Source organism: Geotrypetes seraphini, chromosome 14 (genome assembly GCF_902459505.1).
Source record: "Geotrypetes seraphini chromosome 14, aGeoSer1.1, whole genome shotgun sequence".
Classification (NCBI taxonomy): Eukaryota; Metazoa; Chordata; class Amphibia; order Gymnophiona; family Dermophiidae; genus Geotrypetes; species Geotrypetes seraphini.
In genome coordinates this window covers 20,576,533-20,596,559 of record NC_047097.1, presented here as the reverse complement: position 1 = coordinate 20,596,559, position 20,027 = coordinate 20,576,533, and the positions used below count along the sequence as shown (strand labels likewise).

The 20,027-nt window shown below is 47.3% G+C and overlaps 1 long non-coding RNA gene across 1 annotated transcript in view; it reads right to left on the bottom strand.

Annotated features, from left to right (window-relative positions):
- The window catches only part of LOC117348048, a 36,486-nt gene extending 18,545 nt beyond the window's left edge, over window positions 1-17,941 (bottom strand). Inside the window, exons 1-3 of the long non-coding RNA XR_004536898.1 lie at window positions 17,828-17,941; window positions 15,804-15,949; window positions 6,714-6,801 (exon numbers count right to left, since the gene is read on the bottom strand). This is a non-coding gene — a long non-coding RNA (uncharacterized LOC117348048). The remainder of the gene's footprint in view (window positions 1-6,713; window positions 6,802-15,803; window positions 15,950-17,827) is intronic.
- Between the last annotated feature and the right edge of the window lie 2,086 nt (window positions 17,942-20,027).

The following is a 20,027-nucleotide window of genomic DNA, read 5'->3' as shown; positions in this document are numbered from 1 at the left end:
GATTATTTTAAAAATTTTTATTGGCTATTAATTTTTAATTTTTGATAACTAATTTTATGAGTGGTTATATATAGTTGCACAGTAATAGATTATACTACTTCACTTCTTAAAGTTTTTTATTTGAGTATTGGTTAGCTATCATATGTACATATATTTATATGATTGATTATAATTATTTATTAATTAACTAATATTTATATGTAAATATTTTTTTAAATATTAATGGTGCTATAGTATGAATTTATTAGATAAAAAGTGTGAGACTGCACATAGATGACCAATTACATCTATTTATTAATTATGAGTTAATATGTTTTTTAAGAGAAAGGGTGTTTAAAGATTATTTATTCATTAATTGATATTTAAAGACATAGGTCTTTAATGGTGAATTAGTATGTATATAGTGGATAAAAGGTGTGAGAATATATATATATGATTGATTACATTTATTTATTAATTAATAGCCAATATGTTCTAAGTTAGATGGTGTTTTAAGAATATTAAAATTTTTATTGATTAGTTATTCATTAAAACTTGTATTTGTATATATGATAAATGTTTAATATATATGAAGTACTTAATTTGATTATTTGATTATTTAATTTTCATATATCATAAATGAGTTGGACATTATATGAATAAGTATTTATTAAATATGTTGGTTTCCAATATTATTTCACCATTGTCTGTGGTTAAAGAGGTATTCATTCATTGAGAAATGTAATTATGTAATTAATATTAGGTATGAAGGTATGTATTGATTTATTAGAGAAAAATGAATTTGAATGATAAGTGATAGATAAATTTAAATACATATATTTTTATAGGATTTGCATTTTTGCACATTCAATATAGATAATTTTATCAGTTAAAATGCAGTTTTTTCAGGATGTTAAATATAAACTCATGATAATATATGTATTAACTCTTTAATTTATTATATTGTATAGTGCTCCTTGCTGGAACCCTTGATAAAGCCTGTCTGGCGAAACGGGTCCCGTCGGGCATTTGAGCATTGGAGCAAGAATAATATGAAAAAAGAAAAATTTTTGAAGAAAGAAAGATGAAGAAAGTCACAAGTTGGTCTTTTCTTCTTTTTTTGAATGGTTCATCCTGTTGAGTGAGGATTATATACTGTTTGAGTTGTTTAACTTACCTCACTTCCTATCTTCAAGATCCTTTTTGTGGTGTTGGAATGGTTCCCTGGCACGATGCTGCTGTGGTCAGATATTATTCCCTGATCACGCCGGCTGGAGTCCCGGAGATGGACCAGGGGTCTTTGTAAGGTTATCTGTCAAGTTGGGCATTGGGTGGAGTTTTAGGAGGGGTCCAAATTAGAGAGTTGCGCGGGGACAGAAATCCCACCCGTCCCCACCCGTCCCCGCCAAAATCCCACCCATCCCCACCCGTCCCCGTGAGGAATCCCTCCGTCCCCACCCGTCCCCGTGAGGAATCCCTCCGTCCCCACCCGTCCCCGCGAGGAATCCCCTCCGTCCCCACCCGTCCCCGCGAGGAATCCCCTCCGTCCCCACCCGTCCCCGCGAGGAATCCCCTCCGTCACCATCCTTCCCTATAAACTTCAGAAATAGTTATTTTATTTAATTATGCTACTGAATTAAAGGCTCTGGTAGAGACCCATTTACAAATAAGCAAAGAGACTATTAATTTGGAAATATTAATTGGGAAGAATACATACTTTGTAAATGGGTTTCTACCAGAACCTCTAATGTAAATATAAAATATAAATACTCAGCTGACGAGAACCCACAAACTGTCAGCTGAGGACTTCCTTTGCAGTTGGCCTGGGGTCCCTTTTGCCAAGCTTGGCAGGCAGCAGTAGCGTCCCTGAGTCACAGATGCTGGCACCTCAGTGGCTCATGGATGCTGCCAGCGACTGCTGCGCTTGGTGGAGGGGAGTTCTGACCATCTCTAGAGGAGGTCCTCTGCTGGCGGTGCTTGGGGATCCCCACCAGTCACAGCAAGGGCCAACAAGTACTTCAACACTGTAGAAATAAAACCAGAAATGCATTTCCTTTTCTTTTGAACACAAAACAAAGATATCTGCCATATACATTTCCCAAGGCAGATGACTCTATGCAATGTCACCTCGGTAACAAAATACAAAAATAGACAAATACACCCCCTCCCTTTTTACTAAACCACAATAGTAGGTTTTAGCACAGGGAGTTACGCTGAATGCCTCGCGCTGCTCTCAATGCTCATAGGCTCCCTGCGCTAAAAAACAATATTGCGGTTTAGTAAAAGGGAGCCATAGTGCAAAATATAGACAGCAGATATAAATTCTCAAAACAGACACATTTTGATCACTAAATTGAAAATAAAATCATTTTTCCTACCTTTGCTGTTTGGTGATTTCATGAGTCTCTGGTTGCACTTTCTTCTTCTGACTGTGCATCCAATCTTTCTTCCTTTCTTTCAGCCTCCTGTATGTTTCCTCTCCTCCAGACCTCATTCTCTCCCCCAACTTTTTCTTTCTGTCTCCCTGTTCCCCCTTCTTTCTGTCTCTCTGTCTGCCCCCTTTCTTTCTTTCTCCGTGCCCTCCCCCAAGCCACTCGGTTTGCTGCCACCGCCATCGGGGAATAGTCCCCAAGCCACCGCTGTCCCAAGCTTTCCCTGCAGAAGCGTCGCGCTGACCAGCATTCCGCTCCCTGACGTCAATTCTGACGTAGGAGAGGAAGTTCCGGGCCAACAAGGCATTTCTCCTCATTCCATCCAGTCTGAGCCCCATCTCTCCTTGATCCAGCATTTCCCTTCTGTGTCTGTCAGAATTACCATTCCACCTATTTTCCAGCATCACCCTTCTTTGTGTCCATCTCACCTATATCCCTATCTCACCACTTTTTCAGAATCTTCATTTGTCTCTGTCCTTGTCTTTACCCCATATTCACCATTTGCCCTTTCAATGTCTTTATCTCCCCCCCCCACACACACTTTTTCAGCATTACTTCTATGTCTCTATTTCACCTCCTCTTCATGTCCCCTCTGTATCTCTATCCTTATTCAGAAGGTCCTGCTTACCCTTTCTCTTCTTTGTGTCACTATCTCCATTTTCAGCTTTCCCCCTTTTTCCTTTGTTAATGCACCCTGTAGCCAGAATCTTTCCACCCTCTCTCCACTCCTGCCCAGCCCAGTATGAAATATTTCCTTTTGTTTCCCTCCCCTCTCTCTTCTCCTCCCTCACCCACGAGTCCTGCATCTGGCCCTCTCCCTTCTACCTGCACCTGGCAACACCCCCCTGCTCCGCGGCTCTCTTAAGCAACTCGTCAGCAGCGGTGATCAAGACAAGCTGCCGACATCGAGGCCTTCCCTCTACGAGTCCCACCTTTGTGGAAAAAGGAAGTTGAAACAAGCGGGACTCGCAGAGGGTAGGCCCCGACGCCAGAAGCTTGTGTCGATCGTTGCTGCTAAGTTGCCGAAGAGAGCCGCAGGTAGAAGGGAGAGGGAGATAGGAAGGCTGTAGAAGCTCCGGAGCATGACACCGAACCCGGCCAGGATGATTTCTTTTTCAGGCTGCTGCTGCCGCTACCATCCCCCACCCGAAATGACAAAAAACAGCCTAATGCCCGCGTCGGGAAATAGCCATGCTGAGCAGTGAGCTCAGCACGTACACAGATGAAAGCCTTGCTTGCTGATTGGTCCAGCGGCACGGTGGGACGGGGCCGCCGGACCAATCAGCAAGCAAGGCTTTCATCTGTGTACGTGCTGAGCTCACTGCTCAACATGGCTATTTCCCGACGCGACGCCAGACTTGCATCGCCAGAATTTAGGTAGGTTGTTTTCATCCCCGTGGGAGTCCCGTGGGCAAGGGGGCGTCCCCGTGGGAGTCCCGTGGGTCAGGGGGGCATCCCCGTGGGAGTCCCGTGGGCCAGGGGGCGTCCCCGTGGGAGTCCCGTGGGCCAGGGGGGGAACCCGCGGGATCCCCGCGGGACCCGCGGGATCCCCGCGATCCCCGTTCCCGTGCAGACCTCTAGTCCAAATTAGACATGATTGGGTGGATGTGTCCTGTACAGGGTTGTTCGTGAGGGATTGAGTGCACTTGTCCAATGTGGGCTGGGATTTGCTGCTGTATGATTTCTCGTCGGGTTGTGAGCATTGGGCGTTGTCTTAGTTGCAGCTCTTTTTATTGGGGGGGGGGGCCTGTAATGGCATTACAGGCCCTATGGCGGTATCCCGAGCTACTGGCTGGGCTCATCAGGAGATTGGTTAAGCGACCCCTGGCAGCCATTGGGAAGTTAAGCCAGGCTTGGCAAGAGTTGCCGCTGGGCATCCTGGGGAGGGTGGCCCTGGTCCAGATGGTTATGGTCCCAAAAATCTTGTACCCTCTGCAAACTATGCCACCCTGGCTTCGACGCCAAGACGAACTCTCATTTAAAACAGCTATTTCGCGCTTTATTTGGAGATCTAGGGCTCCTCGGATTGGGATGCTTAAACTTACCCTGGATAAACGTTTGGGTGGACTCAGTGTTCCAGATCTTCGGCTGTATAATGTAGCCGTGCTTTTCAGGTGGATTCATGAAGGCTATAAAGAGTAGCTAAGTCAGTACTAAGGAAAATAACCAAATAACGCATAGGCTTGGTCGCAGGGGGAATAGGCAGCAAGGCATGCCAAGGTGCCGGGGACCACACCCCAATAATAGAAGTTCCGATTTGCTACAGTTAACTTGCAAACCAGACAGGGCTCCAAAAGCCTTGATCACATCCAAAGCTCTGTTCAAGTCAGGGGTAACCTGGTCTAAATAGAACAGGATGTCGTCGGCAATAAGGCTAATTTTACACTCCTGGCCTCCAACCTGAATCCCTCAGATACCCACATCCTGCCGTATCTTAGCAGCCAGAGGCTCAATGGCTAGGAGAAAAAGAAGCGGGGGCAGGGGACAGCCCTGTTAGGTACCCCTCTGCACCCCAAAGTCCACTGTAAGTCCCCGATTAATCAAGAGGCTCGCCCTAGGGTTAGTGTACAAAGCAGACACCCAGGCCAAGAATAAACCCTGACCTAGAAACCAAAAAAGGTATTCCCAAGATATACTATCGAATGCCTTTTCCATGTCCAAACCTGCTACCGCCTCCAAACCTCCCCGGCCCGACCGAATATGGATAGCACCCAGGACCTTCAACAAGTTCATAGAGGCATAGCGCCCCGGCACAAAGCCAACCTGATCAGTATGAATAAGGGCAGGAAGAAAGCTGTTCAAGCGTCTCGCCAGTGTCATAGCCAAGAGTTTGATGTCCTGGTCCAAGAGGAAGATGGGCCAAAAGGAGCCCACCAGGTCCGGGTCCTTGCCGGGCTTGGGGATCAGGACCACATGAGCCATATTATCTGGAAATGCACCCCCCTCCGCAGCCACCATGTTATACATCTCACACAGGGGCTGCACTATCAGGTCTGGGAGGATCCGATAGTATTCCGAACCAAACCCGTCCAGCCCAGGCGCTTTGGTTAATTTGAGTGATTTAATTGAAGCCCTCAGTTCCTCAACAGTGACAGGCTGACTCAGGGAAGCAGCCTGATCGGCGTCCAGCTGCGGCACTTGCAGGTCCTGAAAGAAAGCACCTAGGGCATCCCTGTCCAGTGACCTCCGCTCGTAAAGGGCTTTGTAGTACTGGACAAACTGATTGGCTATCTGCTTCTCCCCCTCATGCCGATTCCCCTTGGTATCTCGAATAGCAGTGATAATTTGCCGTTTTTTAAAGGGGGCGAACCAGGTTCACCTTACCGCCCCAGCGATACAGATTATAACGTTGGTAAAAGAGAGACTGTTCCACACGCTGATGGAGCAGGGCCTCTATTTTCTCCCGAATCCCCTTGTATTCCAGACGGTCCGAGTCAGACAGGCTATGTGCGCCCTACGAAACCCATGTAATTGCTGAGTAAGCTGCAAAAGCTCCCCCTCTCGTTCCTTGCGCTTAGCATGACCGCCTTGGATGCATACCAGAAAGACACCGGTCCCACCTCCGGGGTAGTGTCTGTAGTCTGATAATCAACCCATCTCGCCCGCAGAAAGGTCCGGAACGCGGGATCAATATACAAATGCGGGGACAATTTCCAAGAAGATGATTTACGGCCCGTGGAGAGAGTCAATGTGAGCTTCACCATCACATGGTCAGAGATCGTGACCTCAGTGATCTCGGACTTAGTAACCCAGAAAAACAGCCATTTATCAAGAAGAATGTAGTCTAACCGGGCGTAAACCTTGTGGACATGGGAGTAAAAGGTAAAGTCAGAGTCATAAGGGTATAAGGTACGCCACACATCAAACAGATCTAAATGTTGCACCAAGATCCCACCCCCTTGTTGTCATGATCCCGCATACAAGCCCTAGGTGGTCTGCAGTCCACCCCCGGAGTCGCCATGATGTTAAGGTCTCCCCCCAGGATCGTGTGTTACTCGGGGTAAGCTGATACTAAGGAAAGGACTGTGGAAAAAAATTTATGGCTATAGACATTTGGAGCATAGAGATTACAGAGGATATTTTCAGACCCCACACCTCCCCCAGAACTATGATTTATCTCCCATCCCGATCTTGAAGTTTATGTAACGTGAAGGGCAGTCGTTTGTGCAGCAGAATCGCCACCCCGCGCTGCTGCCCACTAAAAGTGGAGGAATAGACTTCTCCCACCCAGTTCTTCCGCAACTTAGCATGTTCAATCTGAATGAGATGGGTCTCCTGCAGGTAAGCGATATCCGCACCTACCTTAGGCAAACCAGTCAGGATGCGAGCCCGTTTAATGGGAGAGTGAATGCCATCAACATTAAATGAGACCACCTTCAAGTCTGCCATACTAAAAGAAAACAAAGGGAGACAAAAACAAAGATACAGTGGGTAAAGAGAAAGAAAAAGAAAACCTCCTCCCTCCCCCCCTCAATATCAGGATAGGCTCAGCCAGGCTCATCGGGCAATTCTGGTACAGAACCAGCAGTGGTATATTGAAGTGGAGCAGGCCAAGCCTCCCAGCCAAGCTCCGCCGCTCCCAGAAAAAAGAATTGCATCCTCTGCTCCCAAGGTACCCCCCTCCAACCCCACCCATCCCCTACAATCATCCCCCAGACATACGCACACCCCCACTCACACCCCACTCTCCCCCAACTCCCAGCCCACTGCCCCCCTCCCCCAAAGCATACTCTCCCCTCCAGCACGCAACCCCAAAGACAGTCCCCTAGCCTACCCGGAGACCTCCCACCCCACTCCCCAATAGACCCACAATCCTGCAGCCCCCCAGCCCCCAAATCCAAAAAGACCAAGACAAAACAATAAGTCCAATCTAGTAGCCCAGGTATGGGCAGGCTAAGTCTCAAATCCAGGAACCCCAGCATGTGGAGCAGCTCTCAGTGACTCACAAAAGTACGACTGGACTCGTAGCAGACATCCCAATAGTTGATAGGCGAGAAAGGCTTCTCTCAGATCTCAGCAGCTTGTGACAATGAAAAATAGCAAGCCCCATGAATCAGGCACTGGCCCATTTGAATCAAAAGATTCCTTCAAAGGTCCCCGGTCCACGGGCAGTTCTCTGAAGTCCTCTAGAGCAGAAGCCTGTCCCAACGGGAGAAGGGAATGCAGATAGAAAGCAAAAGTTCCCGAGTGATCCACTCAAGTAGGTATCTTCGCCAGCAAAGCCCTGACCTCCTCAGCCGTAGACACGGTGTGGGTTGTGCCATCATGCCAGACCCGCAGCTTGGCCGGGAAAACCAGCGTGAACCTCACCCCTCTGTTGTGCAGGTCCGTGCAGAACGGTGCCATGATCTTTCGCTGGGCTGCGACTCTCACCGAGTAGTCATTGAAGACCAGCACACGGGATCCTTCATAATCCAAGGCCCCAGCCTTGCGATAAGCCTGGAGGATCATCTCCTTCTCCCGCCAGTTGGTGTAGCGGGCAATAGCCGCTCTCACTCTCCTACCATCTGTAGGTTTCGCACCGATGCGGTGGGCCCTCTCACACCCATAGCGGTTCGCTCCCTCGGGCAGACCCAGTTTGGCCGGCAGCCAGGTGGTGAAGATAGTATACAAGACCTGGTCCGCCACCGTTTCCGGGAGCCCAACAAGCTCACATTGTTTCGGCGACTCCTGTTCTCCTGCTCCTCCAGTTTATCTGCCAGCTCCTGGGACGTTTTCCGGAGCTCCGCCATCTGCGACGCTAGGCCCATACACGTGTCCTCCTTATCGGACACTCGCTGCTCAACCTCCGTCAGACGTCGGCTGTGGGAATCGAATTTTTCATGCATCTCGTCCACAGCTGACTGGATTTTGTTAAGCCAATCAGCCAACGCCGTGGACACAGACCTGGTAATGTCCGTGATCCAGCCTTCCAGCCGGGATAGTATAAGTGGCTGGTTCCACTGCCATCTTGGAGGGGGTAGTCGAAGGCTTATCCCGAGCACTACGGGCCGTTTTAATGGGCATAACCGACTCGGTAGCCGACTCCTGAAGGTGCCCCTGGGAAGCAAGGAGGTTACCTAGCAGGTAAAATGAAAAAATACCTGGGGGATGCAGGAAAAGGCAGGTATATTTGCAGTTTTACTCTCTGTGGAGCGGGAGCTCTCCTTCCGCACTTCCAACTAGGCAGGCTGCATCATGTGACCCCCCTGTACGGCGCTCTATTGTCTTCCCTATTACCTTCCCGTTTGTGCTCTGAGTAGGGAACCCCCGATACACTCCTGCTCTCGTTGAGGGGAAGGGTGGGGGGGGAATCCCACCTCCCACTACACTTACAACTTGCGCTCTCCTCGCACAAACTCCAACCTTTGACTTTTCCGCTCCACTCCACTTATAATTTCGGCCCAAACGGAAGGTAATAGGGTGGTGTGCTTTTGTCCTGTGCACAAATGTCAAGCTGGGATTGTCGGCGCACCAATGTCCTACGTGCTACTGACAGCGTACCAAGAAAAATATGGCATTTATGTTGCATGTAGAACAGTGGCCGGTGGCTGCCTGAGGCTGGAGCTCCTACAGCCACACTCCAAACTCAGACTGCTTGCCACAGCCAGTGTCATATGTAGGTTGTACACAGAATTAGCTTACCCCAGTCAAGAGGTCCTCTGGGTCCTGATGTCAAGGAGTATGCTGGCCCTACATCTTACTTCTATTCTCCTAGGCGTCTGACTCTGCCTTATATACTGTATTTTTACCTCCATAAGACGCACTTGACCATAAGATGCACCCTAGATTTAGAGGAGGAAAACAAGAAAAAAATTATTCAGAGCCAAATGGTGCACTAATATATTTAACAAAATATGCCAGCCTCTACACCCAGCTCCCCTCACTTCTTGCCAGGCGCTATAAAAGAATACTTGAGTAGGTTAATGGAGCACATAGCTTAGAGTTTTAAAAAAAAAAAAAAACTGTCCCCCATGTGACCCACGAATATTCAAATATTTTTCCCTGGGACAGTCTGCCACTTGTTGCCACGTAAGCCTTGCCCTTGCAGCTGGGCGCGACCTGCCATCCCGCACAACCTGCGTGGGTGCATATGCTTCCCACAATGGGCCATTGTGGTTGCGGCAGGGGAGCGCCCCCTGATTGCCCTGAGAGCGGCTGTGACGCCACGCTAATATTTACTAGCATCATGCCCCTCTTTCTTGGCCCCTACCCCTGCCTTCCGCATCTCTGGCTACCCGGGGCCAGGATAGCTGCCGTCGCTAGTTCGCCCACCTGAAGCAGGCTGGGGCCGAAGCAAACTGGAGACAAAGAGTGACCGGGGGGGGGGGGGGGGGGGTAAGGCCGATTCAGACATTGTGATGCAATATGTAGCAGGGGTAACATACTAGCGTACACTCTTTTCCAAATCAGTCCTGGGGTACCCCCATGCCAGTCATGGCATGGCAGTCTGTATCCACAGTTACAGAAGTACAGGGAGAAGGGAGACAGTGTGCATGGCAGTGGGGGTAGGGTTACCATATGTCAGGATTTCCCCAGACATGTCCAGGCTAGAGCATGGTCTGTCTAGCATTTTCATTGGGCCAGACTCCTTCCATCGCCAGTAAACTGGCCCCACCACTGGCCCAGCATCTTCTCTCCACTGCCACTAGCCATTGTAGAAACAGGAAATTGTCAGAGAGGGCAGGCTGCAGTGGAGAGAAGACACCGGGTCAGCGGAAGAGCAGCGCTTCTCTATGATGTTAAAGGTAGACACCTCACGGGCAGTAAAGAGGAGTTAGAGTGCCCACTAGCGGGCACACAGGCCAGTAGCTAGGTGTTTTCTAGAGAGGGAGGGAGCATATGGTACTGGGGGAAGGGAGAGAAGTTGGACAGATGAGGGAGGGAGGGAGGGAATGATGTCAGATGTGTGAGGAACAAAGGGAAACTGGATTTGATGGTGGCAGAGGGGGTAGAAGGAGGACAGGGAGAGGTGGCAGAGGGGGGCGGGAGAGGGACAATAAGATGGATTTGGAGAAGGACAGAGGGAGTAAGTGAGGGAGAGATGGACATGAGGGGAAAGCAGAGAAGGAAGAGAAGACATGGCTAGGGAAGGGCGGAGGGGATATGGAGTGGGGGCCAGGAGAGGTGTGAAATGTTATAGTTGGGACTACACCATGACCTCTGGTCATACTCTGCTGCTGCTGCCTGTGGCTTTGCGAAGAAAGAAGTGCAGCTGGAAAGAATGAGGTGGAGACCTACTTGGATGTTTTAGAGCCAGCCAGAACACAGGTACACATTCTTGGGAGGAGGCATGAAATTGGGACATAGGATGGAAGGATGGGGGAAAGAGATGCTGAGGTGAGGGAAGGGAATAGAAAAGGAGAATTGTTAAGCATGGGTGGGAGTGAGAGGGAAAGACATGGGGAAAGGAAGAAAGAGGAGAATTATTGGACATGGCGATGGGAGAGAAATGAGAGATAGGGAGAAATGGTGGAGAGGAAACAGTGAGACAAATGGCAATGGATGCAAGAGGGAGGAATGTTGGACATGGTGGTGGAGGGCATGGAGGAAGAGATGTGGCATAGACCTGGAGAGGGGTAATAAAAACATAAATGTTGAATATGGGGCTGGTGGACAGGGGCAAAAAAAGACACGCAGCTCCTGATTGGTGAGGCCCGACTTTAGTACAGGAAGAGACGGTCGTAGCATACAGCGAGTGATTACCTTCATTCGCTGGCGTTCCAGCTGCCCTCTCCTGTCTCCCCTGCCTAAAAACCGTATTCGCGGTTTATCAAAATTCGTGGGGGTTCCTGGAATGAAACCTCCGTGAATATCAGGGGAGTACTGTACATTGGAGTCTGGAGCTGAGCGAAGGGTGTACTCTGTATGTACTCTGCAATTTATGGAGTGATTAGAATATTATGTTATGTTTTGAACAGACAGGTATTTTTGAAAATATGTCAATAAACCTTTATTTCCATTGAGAAAAAGCGTGTGTGTGCATCACTGCTGTACTCGCATGTAGTCATCTTTGGGGTCAGGGAAGGCCTCGTGGACTTTGCAGGTTTACATCATCAAACTTGTGCCATCTTAACTGCAAACTTAGTGGTCTGCAGCACTTCTATATGGGTGCACAGTGGGCAGCAGTAAGCAGCCATGTCATCAGTGTAGCCTCTTGCTGTTTCAACATACTGCACATATTACTTGAGTTTGGTTCCTAGCTTGCATCTACAGAATCCCTCCCCTTCCTGCAAGGGTCGATGCAGCGCACAGGCTGTCCTAGGGGTTAGCACCTCTCTCCTTTTCTTCCCTCAACTTCCTTCTCAATTTATTTTCTACATCCATAGAAACATAGAAAGATGACGGCAGAAAAGGGCTATAGCCCATCAAGTCTGCCCACTCTACTGTCCCACCCCATTAAGTCAGAGTGCTGCTCTACCCACGTAGAGATCCCACGTGGATGTCCCATTTATTCTTAAAGTCGAGCACGCTAGTGGCCTTGATCACCTGCACCGGTAGTTTGTTCCAGTGATCCACCACCCTTTCTGTAAAGAAATACTTCCTGGTGTCACCACCAATTCTCCCTCCTCTAAGCTTGAGCGGGTGCCCCCTTGTGACTGAAGGTCCCTTAGGAAAGAATATGTCGTTTTCCACCTCGACACGACCTGTGACGTACTTAAATGTCTCAATCATGTCACCCCTCTCCCTGCGCTCCTCTAGAGAGTAGAGCTGCAACTTGCCCAGTCTTTCCTCGTATGAGAGACCCTTGAGTCCGGAGACCATCCTAGTGGCCATTCGCTGGACCGACTCAGCTCGAAGTACATATACGGTAATGTGGCCTCCAGAATTGCACACAGTACTCCAGATGAGGTCTCACCATGGTTCTGTACAGTGGCATTATGACTTCAGGTTTACGGCTTACGAAGCTTCTATTGATACATCCCATCATCCGCCTTGCCTTGGATGAGGCCTTCTCTACTTGTTTGGCAGCCTTCATGTCTGCACTGATGATTACTCCCAAGTCCCGTTCTTCTGAGGTCGTAGCTAGTGTTTCTCCATTCAAGGTGTATGATCTGCATGGATTTCTGCTGCCGAGATGCATCACCTTACACTTCTTTGCGTTGAAGCCCAGCTGCCATGTCGAGGACCAGTTTTCCAACTTGATCAGATCCTGCGCCATACCATCCGTGAGATCGCTTTCACCTACTATATTACACAGTTTGGCGTCGTCGGCAAACAGTGCTACTTTTTCCTGAAGCCCTCGGGTCAAGTCCCTTATGAATATGTTAAAAAGGGATGGTCCCAGGACTGAGCCCTGCGGCACTCCGCTAATCACCTCCGATGTCTTAGAGAGGGTGCCATTGACCACCACCCTCTGTAGTCTTCCACTCAGCCAATCATTGACCCATGCCGTTAGTTTCTCACCTAACCCCATCGATTTCATCTTGTTTAATAGTCTACGGTGTGGGACACTGTCAAACGCTTTACTGAAATCCAAGTACACTATGTCCAGAGACTCTCCAGAGTCTAGCTTTCCTGTCACCCAGTCAAAGAAGCTGATAAGATTGGATTGGCATAACCTGCCCCTAGTGAATCCATGTTGACAGGGATCCCTCAGATTCCCCTCATCCCATCTGTCTAGATCAGGGTTCTTCAACATTTTGACACCTATGGACCGGCAGAAATAAAAGAATTATTTTGTGGACCAGCACCGGTCCGCGGACAGGCGATTGAAGAATACTGAGCTAAGTCGCGGGCCAGACCTTGCCCATCTCCGCCCCAGACCCCGCCCCCATAATAGTACTAATTGTAACACCATTTTTTCCATTCATTTTTCATATATACACACAATATAATCTTATTAACAACACATAATGGTTAACCACAAAATTAAACTACACAAAGCAGACTGTATGCTTCTCAACATTCATTCCTACCAGAACACAGATAACCCCTATGCAAATATGGGACCAAAAACTAAAAGTACTAAAATATACAAAGGAAACCCTAAGATTCAAGACTCTGCATGCAGTACAACTCCAGAGAAATAAAAACAAATGCATTTCTTCCTGAACAATGCAAAATACAGACAGCAGATGTAAATTCTCAAAATTGGCACAATTCAATCACTAAATTCAAAAATAAAATAATTCCCCCTACCTTTGCTGTCTCCCTCCATGCTGTGCTTCAATTAGGTGCCTGCTCCAGCCTGGTCGTTTTATGCCGCCCCCGGTGTTACCTTCGGGCCGGCTCCCTCTTCCTCACTGCCTCAGTGCAAAGCCGTGGGCAGCTGCTCCTCGTGCGTCCCGTGCCTCATCCGGAAGCATTCCCTTTGACGTTGTGATGTCAGAGAGAAGGCTTCCGGTTCAAGTGCAGGAGGCGCATAGGAGCCGCTGCCCACAGCAGTCAAGAAGAGGGATTCGGCCCAAAGATAAAGCTGCATCCATCGCACCATGGACCGGCGGTTGAAGATCACTATCTCGGGCCCAATGCACATGCCGGTCCTGTGGACCAGCAAGAAATTTCTGCAGACCAGCACCGTCCACGGACCAGCGGTTGAAGAACACTGGTCTAGATGACATTTTCTTCGTATCCAGTCCTCAATGGCTCTTTTCACTGAGTCTACCCACAGCTTGCCATCTCTTTCCCTCACCCCCTCCATTATCTAATTGTAGCCTCTTCCCCCATTCAGAATGTGACCTTTTTTGCTTCTCCCCTCCTTCCATCATATATCATCTCCACCCCTTCCAGCCAGCATCTGCCCCCATCTTTCTTCCTTCTCCCCATTACCCTGCCTACTCGCCTTCCCACCACTGCTGTATACTTCTCAAGCAGCAGCAGCTGTTAACTTAAATGCAGCCATCGTGGAATCTTTCTACACTTCCCTGCCGTTACCAACTCTGCTGTGGTGGAACAAGAAAATGACACCGGGGGGAGGGGGGATCAACGGATATAGGGACAAGCAGGAGGGTCCATGATGGATGGCTGAATGGAAAGATTACTGCTGCTGGTTTGGGAAATCGGCAGAGTAGGTTGTTTCTGGACGCAGTGGGCCAGCTGTCCACTCCCCCAGAAACATAGAAACATGACAGATAAAGGCCAAATGGCCCATCCAGTCTGCCCATCTGCAGTAACCATTATCTTTTCATCTCCCTATGTCAGGAGTGTCAAAGTCCCTCCTCGAGGGCCGCAATCCAGTCAGGTTTTCAGGATTTCCCAATGAATATGCATGAGATCTATTTGCATGGACTGCTTTCATTGTATGCTAATAGATTTCATGCATATTCATTAGGGAAATCCTGAAAACCCGACTGGATTGTGGCCCTCGAGGAGTGACTGATGCCCCTGCCCTAAGAGATCCCAGGTTTTCTTGAATTCAGACAGTCTCTGTCTCCACTACCTCTTCTGGGAGAGTGTTCCATGCATCTACCACTCCTTCTATTAAAATAAGTATTTACTTAGATAACTCCTGAGCTGGTTTTAAGAAAGGTTTGGACTAATTCCTGGAGGAAAAGTCTGTTATTAAGACATGGGGAAGCCTCTACAGCAGGGGTAGGGAACTCCGGTCCTCGAGAGCCGTATTCCAGTCGGGTCTTCAGGATTTCCCCAATGAATATGCATGAAATCTATTTGCATGAACTGCTCTCAATGCATATTCATTGGGGAAATCCTGAAAACCCGACTGGAATACGGCTCTCGAGGACCGGAGTTCCCTACCCCTGCTCTATTGGATGGGTAGCATGGAATGTTGCTACTTTTTGGGTTTTGGCCAGGTACTAGTGACCTGCATTGGCCACTGTGAGAACGGTCTACTGGCCTTGCTGGACCATTGGTCTGAACCAGTAAGGCAATTCTTGCGTTCTCATTTCAGAGCTTCCTTTCAAATGAAAGACTCACCTCATGCACATCTCCCCTCTCCCACCTTTTCTCCAAAATATACATATTGTCACATCCACCCTCTGGCGGCAGCTGGTCTGAGTGGCACGTGACAGGGGTTACATGTGCCTCTAGGGCAGGGATCTTAAAGTCCCTCCTTGAGGGATGGCAATCCAGTCGGGTTTTCAGGATTTCCCCAATGAATATGCACTGAAAGCAATGCATGCACATAGATCTCATGCATATTCATTGGGGAAATCCTGAAAACCTGACTGGATTGCGGCCCTCAAGGAGGGACTTTGAGAACCCTGCTCTAGGGGAAGCACAGATTTTAGGAGACTACTGAGTACTGGTGTTTAACCATTAAGATACCACGCACTATCTGTAACTGAAATATGAACTATGCTTTATTATAACTCAGTTCAAAAAGGTTTCTGACTTTTCCCAGCCTCAAAAGAAAGTCCAAACAGAACAATTCAAAAGACAAAAATCAGAACATAGTTCACAGTGTCAGTATGCTCCCAATCCAAAGAAAATTCCAGCATCAGTTCATACTTGCAACAACCAAAACGTTTCTGGGTTCTTCTGTGCCTCTCAGAGTCTTCCCTCCAGGTCCTTATTCAGGTGTTCTTTAAGCCACATGTAGGGCAGGAAGGAAATGCACACAGGTAGAATATTTGCAAAAGAGTTCCGTTCTCACCCTGAGTTGAAACATATAAATCTCTGAGTTAGAGCAGGAAAGAAAACAAACAAACAAAAAAAACACCCAACTCTTTTCAGAGCTGTGCTGGGTTAATCACCACAGCTCCTGTGCTTCTGCACTAGCCAGTCTCTTACACAATCCCAGAGAGAAAAAAAAAACCCACAAGAAAAATAAAACTTTCAATGGTTCCTCCTAGAACTTGGGTATCACACAATACTGTATAGCAAAGAGTTCCTTATTGCAAAAATCAAACAAACACTCAAAGTCTCTAGCAAGAGGCAAAACCACTCTACTTTTAAACACGCTCAGCATTTCATAATCATCTCACTTGCCTTAGTTCAAACAGCCCTCTATTGCTTGTTGGTCTGCATTTGCTTCTCTTAGGTCCATGGCTTATGGCAAATCTCCTGTTGCCTGACCCTCAACCTTGGCTTCTCCCTGGCCATGTGGCTTGGCTACTTCCTCAGTCAGGACCGCTCTCTTTTCCTATCCTAGCCACTGGTCTCAAACTCAAACCCTTTGCAGGGCCACATTTTGGATTTGTAGGTACTTGGAGGGCCTCAGATAAAATACTTAATGTCTTATTAAAGAAATGACAATTTTGCATGAGGTAAAACTCTTTATAGTTTATAAATCTTTCTTTTTGGCTAAGTCTTAATAATAATATTATAATTTATAGCTAAAGAGACATATGATCAAGAAACTGTTTTATTTTATTTTTGTGACTGTGATAAACATACTGAGGTCCTCCAAATAGTACCTAGCAGGCCAAGAGTTTGAAACTGCTCCTAGCAGTGCAGCTAGCATTTAATAGGCAAATGCCCCACCCCCCAACCACCAGGTGAAAGAGTTCAGCTTCCTAATTAAAACTGCTTTCAGTTCAATGTGAATTGCACTTCAGACCCTTCTGCTCTCTTGCTCCCTCTGGTGCTTCTGGAGAAAACACCAGTTTCAGGATTTTCTGTTTTTCTCAAAGCTGGAATGTATCTAACAACCTCAACCAGCTCTGCTACCTTAAGGACACTCCTAGCAGGCATACCACAATATATTGAGATCTTTTTGAGTCTGTCCCCTTACACCAGGGGTCTCCAAAGTCCCTCCTTGAGGGCCGAATCCAGTCAGGTCTTCAGGATTTCCCCAATGAATATGCATTGAAGCAGTGCATGCACATAGATCTCATGCATATTCATTGGGGAAATCCTGAAGACCTGACTGGATTCGGCCCTCAAGGAGGGACTTAGGAGACCCCTGCCATACATCTTAGTTTTATAGCATCCTTCTAGCTTTGGCTGTCACCCCACCCTTGGTACACAGTGCAGCTTGCACTGCACCTCTCAATGAAGTAGTTGAGCTAGTTAGAAGCTGTGCAGGGTATTCCCCAAACTCAGTGGATATTCAGCCACACATGTAAAGACTGTCCAATTCTTCGCTAATCCACAATGTTGGCACACATTCCAAAACACAGCCTTCAGTTAGCTTTGTAGCTCATATAGATTTTAAAAAGCCCCACTGTCTGTGACACTCAGAAGAACATTGCTACCTACAAACCATAGCCATATGGAAACCCGGGAAAAGGCAGTCATTGCATGTAGTACAACACTATATATGTGGAAAGAGATGCACTTTTCTTCCTCCACTGTGCAAAGTCAAGAGAGGATGTAGTGTTAGGGGTTCCAACTTGCACTATTAACTCTTTTACCCCTGGCCAGAGACATGGTGAAGCCTGGTAGTCAACTTTTGGGGACACTTCTAAAATGTATTGACCAGCCATGTCTCAAACCAGCTCAAGCAGAATACATGTTCACTATAATGCTATAGTCTATTTCCCCTCTCCCCTCAAAATATCTTGTTTAAAGTCATAAATTCTGTGACTCACTTAATTCAGCATTTCTAGATATAGCTGTTTTTTCACAACTTTTTTCTTTTGAATTATTTGATACATCCCATTTCCAACTCTCAGGAAAAACCCCAAAAACAAAGAGAACACTCACGTTTCATGTTGGTTCAGCAGAAAAATGGCCATTTTTGGTCACACTACTCTGACATCATCACTACATCATCAATATGCACCCAGGTGGGCCAGGCACCGCAAAAATGGTTTGATGGGGTTTTGAACACCCTACCTGCTGGATGCAAAGCATCAGCTGAACATAGCAATGCCTTAAGGTGTTGAGCCACACAAATTTGTTGTTGGATATTGTTCAATGATATATGGTAAGGAAGTGGTAGTGAGCCTAAGTGAAGCATTAGATATTCAAAAAAGAAACAAAGCAGATCTCAAATTCTGATGTGAACACGCAAGGCTCTTAGCTACTTTATTTGTTCCCCAGGTGGGGAGGTCAAGTCCACTTTTTTGTCAACAGGTATCTAACAGTTACAATCTATAGAAGCAAGTTACAGTGGCTCAACAGCTTAAGGCATCACTGTGTTCAGCTGATGTTCTGTGCCCAGCAGGTAGGGTGTTCAAGACCATTTTTGCTGTGCCTGTCCCACCTAGGTGCATATTGATGTGAGGGTAGTGTGACCCAAAATAGCCACTTTCTCAGCTGAACCTGTCCTGAGAGTTGGAAAATATTTAATTCATAGAAAAACACAACATTTTTATAGAATTCTGCCTTAAGTGACTTGCCCAGGATCACAGGGAGCAACGTGGGGCTTAAACCTACAACCCCAGGATGCTAAGGCTGTAGCACTAACCGCTGCACCACACGGTCCTGCAGTATATAAACTGTCATATTATATTATTATAATAATTTATAACACAAATTCAACACAGTGCACTAAAAATTCAAGGCCACCAAAATGATCCCATGATAATCTAATCTGGTCTGATATTTGTGTGTTGCGCAATCCCTATGAAGGCTCCAGGCGACTTACAGTGGGGATAAAAGGGTACCTTGGGGCATAGAGGGGTTTTGAAGGGGGGAAGGAAGAGAATTAATAGGAGAAAAGAAGAGAGACCTAGTCATAGTAGACAGAATATTTTTGAAGGTCCATGTAGTGTTCAGTTTTCGAAGAGAAGGGTTTTCTGCAGGTAGAGTAGTGGCTGCTCTGTTAATTGACTTTCAAGATAATAAATAGAGATATCACAAAAGAGAAATAAGGCCCAATCACTTATACCACCTTATACCACTTGGCATTAGTGCTGTCCGATTCAGGAAAAAAAATTTCGATTCGATTCAGCCTATTGAATTGGTTTTTCAATTCAATTCAATTTTCCTGCCCAATTGGGTGTTTTGTTTTGTTTTTTTTCAAACATCCTGGTGGGTTTATTTTATTGTCTCTTCACCCCCTTTGCCTTCTCCTAACCACACTGGCGCTGTAGTGTAAACAAAATAAACAAGCGGTCTATCACCAGCTCTGGCAGGATACACGTTTCAAATCTGACATATTGTAATCACAAAACAGAAAATAAAATTAGTTTTTCTACCTTTTGTTGTCTGGTCATTATTTAAATCTTGTTGGTCCCAGGCTCTGGTTGTCTTCTGATAACTTGCTTTCCAGGGTCTCCTTCTTTCTTCTTTCTCTGTGCTAACCATTCATCTGCCATCCCTGTCCTCCCCTTCCATTTCCCTTCCCTCCCCAATAGGTCTGGAATCTTTCCTTTTTTTCGTCTCCCTCCACAGATCCACCTTTTCTTAACTACCCTTTCATCGAGCATCTCTCCCTCCTTCCCCACCACTCCAGGGTCCACTATCTCTCTCTTTCTTTTCCCAACTACCCTCCTATCCAGTATCTCTATCCCCCCTCCACACCATCCCTTGTGTCCAACTTCTCTCCCTTTCTGTTCCTTCACTCCCTAAATCCCATTGTCCATCATCCCTCTTCCTCTCCTCTATTTTCAGACCCATTATTTCTTCCCCCCCAAAGTCCGGCATATGCATGTCTCTTTGAACCCCCCTTCCCTCCCTTCTTCCCTCCGTGTACTTCTACACCAGGGTCTCCCTCCCCTGAAGGCCTGTCCCCCCTTAAAGGTCTGCATCCCACCCCTGAAGGCCTGCCCCCCCCTTGAAGGCCTGCATCCCCCCCGAAGGCCTGCCTGCCTGCCCCCCCCCCTAGAAGGTCTGTCACCCCTG